Source organism: Acipenser ruthenus, chromosome 25 (assembly GCF_902713425.1).
Source record: "Acipenser ruthenus chromosome 25, fAciRut3.2 maternal haplotype, whole genome shotgun sequence".
Taxonomy (NCBI): Eukaryota; Metazoa; Chordata; class Actinopteri; order Acipenseriformes; family Acipenseridae; genus Acipenser; species Acipenser ruthenus.
The window spans coordinates 18,526,427-18,531,513 of NC_081213.1; positions in this window are offsets into that span (position 1 = coordinate 18,526,427).

Genomic DNA, 5,087 nt, shown 5'->3' on the forward strand with positions numbered 1-5,087 from the left:
TACACTACACTACACGAAACCTCAGCTGCAGCCCATAATACTCACTGTGATAAATCTTAGAAAAGAACCACGTTGAATGCTAAAACAGACGTAAATGGTCAGGTCAAATTCTTACTAAATTTGAGCATGATTCAAATGTGTGAAGTGTCCACTAAACTAAATGAATATTGCTGTAATGAAAATTCAATTGTGATGAAAATTCAATTGCCATTGTAGGAAAGCAAGGTACCCTTGTGCAATTGAAAATGTATTAACTTTATCATCAAAGATTTTTGCTTTTACTGTCCCTTTACCTTGTTAGGATGTTAACAACTATTCTAAGTGATTCTTAATGCAGTTACGAGAGAGAGTATATACCGTTGGGATGTTGGCTCTCGAGAAAAACACACACACATATATATATATATATATATATATATATATATATATATATATACATGAAACAAAAACAGAGCAGTGACATGCCCTGCTCAGCAACTAGGAAACATTTTTAATGCTAAAATAACCATCCATAATTTCAAAAAGATAAACATCATACAATATTAAAAATCTCCTTTTTTAAAACCCTTTTAAAATTGGAATCTACTTTTATAACTATCCGATATCATCCATCTAGGTAAACTGCATTCAGTCCTTTTCCCTGATCTGCAGCTGAACAAGGGATGCAGACCTCAGTGTTAGGGACAAGCTACCCCATTGAGACATGTTTGTTTGGACTGCTATCGTTCTGACAACATAATGTACTGCCGTGCTGGTTAAATATTCATCTGGAGGACTCAAGGGTGTGTGAAATCTTTCCGGGACCTTCTTTTATGCTCCAGGCTAATTTATATCTCTGTCTGTTCAGTCGAATTACTTCTGGAGGGATTCTAAAGGAAAATGTCCCTAAATACCACACAGAGGCCCACCAACTTCGGGGGAGTTGAACGCTGTGATTGTTCCTAAACTCTTAGCAATAGAATAATTATATGTGTCACTGGCATAAACAGGCGTTTCTCACTAATCCATAGCGGTACCAGTTTATATTATGTGTTCCAAATCCGTAATTTTGCCATTGCTGGTAATGCTGTGGTGTACTAATAACATTTCTATACAGCACTGACCAATAATTGATTTTTTTTTTTTTTTTTTTTACGTCCCCTTTGCTATTTGAGTGATTCTGGTTCTGTTCATCCCATATTGAGCTATTATCATTTTTCTTTAAATCTGCCTTTACCTGGCTTTGAGCTTGTCTTGAGTAATCTAAGTGCCAGGACAGAACTAATTTCATTCATTCATATCACATGGCCATGTGACCATTCAACTCAGCCAGCCCCATATCCTCTGTATATATATATTAGGTATTTTTAATGGGTTACATTTATATATGAACACAATAAAGCAATTAATCACATTGGAAGTATCAAAGTTGTATGATTTCTTTTAATGCACAGTATTGTGAAAAAATATCACTTTTATAAATGAGAAAATGTGTGTGTGTGTGTGTATATATATATATATATATATATATATATATATATATATATATATACAGTGCCTTGCGAAAGTATTCGGCCCCCTTGAACTTTGCGACCTTTTGCCACATTTCAGGCTTCAAACATAAAGATATGAAACTGTAATTTTTTGTGAAGAATCAACAACAAGTGGGACACAATCATGAAGTGGAACGAAATTTATTGGATATTTCAAACTTTTTTAACAAATAAAAAACTGAAAAATTGGGCGTGCAAAATTATTCAGCCCCCTTAAGTTAATACTTTGTAGCGCCACCTTTTGCTGCGATTACAGCTGTAAGTCGCTTGGGGTATGTCTCTATCAGTTTTGCACATCGAGAGACTGAAATTTTTGCCCATTCCTCTTTGCAAAACAGCTCGAGCTCAGTGAGGTTGGATGGAGAGCATTTGTGAACAGCAGTTTTCAGTTCTTTCCACAGATTCTCGATTGGATTCAGGTCTGGACTTTGACTTGGCCATTCTAACACCTGGATATGTTTATTTGTGAACCATTCCATTGTAGATTTTGCTTTATGTTTTGGATCATTGTCTTGTTGGAAGACAAGTCTCCGTCCCAGTCTCAGGTCTTTTGCAGACTCCATCAGGTTTTCTTCCAGAATGGTCCTGTATTTGGCTCCATCCATCTTCCCATCAATTTTAACCATCTTCCCTGTCCCTGCTGAAGAAAAGCAGGCCCAAACCATGATGCTGCCACCACCATGTTTGACAGTGGGGATGGTGTGTTCAGGGTGATGAGCTGTGTTGCTTTTACGCCAAACATAACGTTTTGCATTGTTGCCAAAAAGTTCGATTTTGGTTTCATCTGACCAGAGCACCTTCTTCCACATGTTTGGTGTGTCTCCCAGGTGGCTTGTGGCAAACTGTAAACGACACTTTTTATGGATATCTTTAAGAAATGGCTTTCTTCTTGCCACTCTTCCATAAAGGCCAGATTTGTGCAGTATACTACTGATTGTTGTCCTATGGACAGAGTCTCCCACCTCAGCTGTAGATCTCTGCAGTTCATCCAGAGTGATCATGGGCCTCTTGGCTGCATCTCTGATCAGTCTTCTCCTTGTATGAGCTGAAAGTTTAGACGGACGGCCAGGTCTTGGTAGATTTGCAGTGGTCTGATACTCCTTCCATTTCAATATTATCGCTTGCACAGTGCTCCTTGGGATGTTTAAAGCTTGGGAAATCTTTTTGTATCCAAATCCGGCTTTAAACTTCTCCACAACAGTATCTCGGACCTGCCTGGTGTGTTCCTTGTTCTTCATGATGCTCTCTGCGCTTTAAACGGACCTCTGAGACTATCACAGTGCAGGTGCATTTATACGGAGACTTGATTACACACAGGTGGATTCTATTTATCATCATTAGTCATTTAGGTCAACATTGGATCATTCAGAGATCCTCACTGAACTTCTGGAGAGAGTTTGCTGCACTGAAAGTAAAGGGGCTGAATAATTTTGCACGCCCAATTTTTCAGTTTTTTATTTGTTAAAAAAGTTTGAAATATCCAATAAATTTCGTTCCACTTCATGATTGTGTCCCACTTGTTGTTGATTCTTCACAAAAAATTACAGTTTCATATCTTTATGTTTGAAGCCTGAAATGTGGCAAAAGGTCACAAAGTTCAAGGGGGCCGAATACTTTCGCAAGGCACTGTATATGCTTTGCACACATTCAATAATATATTTGGTAATGTTCAATATACTGTGATAAATGAACAGGTGTTCAATGTACTTCAATATTTATATACATTTTTTGACAAGGGATAATCGTCCTCATCCAGTCAGTTTCTCTTAAATTTCATAAGAAATGGTCCTCTATTTGTTTACTTGTCCAGAGGAAACCTCTAAAAGCATTAACAGACCCAGAATATGAATTGTTTCTCCTCACCACAACATGACATATCGATTCATGTTGTCAAGGTGAAGAATCTTTGCATTAAATACAGCAGGGATGAAATTAAAGTTGCAGCGTTCCAGTGATCTGCAAGACCATTGCTTTTTTTATTATTTGGCAAGAAGAGCAGAAGGGTGCTAACTGCTGATGCTACTCTTTGAAGGCTGCTGCAGGTGGGGCCACGTGCCAGTCCTGAGAGAGAGACACACACAGCAGCTTTGCAAAGCATCAGCAAAAACAGAGGATATGTTTATAAAGAACACTGTATGAAAAATGAAGCAGGCTTGTCACTCCTAAACGCTTAAATAATGAAAATGTAAAATGGTTTTCTACAGCAAAAAAAATTTCATTTTCTGTAACTCATTTCCGATACATTATTATTTATTTGTTTATTTAGCAGACGCCTGTGTGAACTATGCATCAGCTGCAGAGTCACTTACAATTACATCTCACCTGAAAGAAGGAGCACAAGGAGGTTAAGTGACTTGCTCAGGGTCACACAATGAGTCAGTGGCTGAGGTAGGATTTGAACCAGGGATTTTCTGGTTATAAGCCCTTTTCTTTAACCACTGGACCACATTTTCAATTCACATTTTCTGGTGGTATTACTGATTATAGGTTGTGCCTGTTTATCTTTTCCTTGCAATTATGTTCAGAGGTTCTGTTAATCCTGTATTAAGTTATTATCATTTTTCTCTAATCTGTCTGTTAGATTGTCTGTAAAACTGCCTAGGTCTGAACAGACTTCCTCATTTGAAATCATGTGACAAAATGACCTTTCAACTTGGCTGGTCACACCTACTCCCCCTTGCTATATATGTAGAGTAGGCTGGGTCAGCAGAGTTGAAAAGTCACATTGTCAAAGTGAAAAGAAAGACTCTATACACCTTACCTGTCACACACTTCCAGTTATTACTGGCTGAACAATCATGAGACTCACTGGAGACACAGAACTTGTTTGTTGCTGGAAATGGCTGCTGGAAGGTAGAGTTCCTAAGAACTTGCAATCGCTGTGTCTCCTGTGAGTCAGACAATTAGATCACTCTCCTGTGAGTCCAAGTTTTTCATCTTTATTTAAGGTTGCTGTGTCCCATGAGACTGTTCATTTCTATATTAAAATAGGAATCTCGGGTGAATGTTTACTATATTCTTCCTCACTGGAAAAGAAGATCTTGTTGACATAGCATGTTTACATTCCCTAAATGTAGTTTCAACAGAAGGAGCACAGCTTCATTCTTTTTGTGGAAAGGTTAGAAAGATTCCAATCAAGTTCTACTGTCCCCCCCCCCCCCCCCCCCCAGTACAGTCAAAATACAGCATATTGATGTTTGATGAGCAGAAAACTAATGAGTGATATTATTTATTTAAGTATGGTACTATAAGAACTCTCTGGTAATGAGTATAGCTCTTTAGACAAGAATTGAACAGCTCCGGCTATGTAAGGTAACAGAACCTATAAATAACGGTCTGTGAAAAAATAACAAATACATACACGCGCAAATAAATATAATACAATAAATATAAGCTATAACTATATTGGCTATCAACAAGCTATTCGTTTTTTTAAAGAGTTAAAATACTAAACAAGTCGAAAACGAGGCAAGAGAATTTGAATCAAATGTCAAATTGACGTACACGATGTTTAATCCGTCTGTGTCTAGGACCTTGTGGACTGTGGAGCCATCT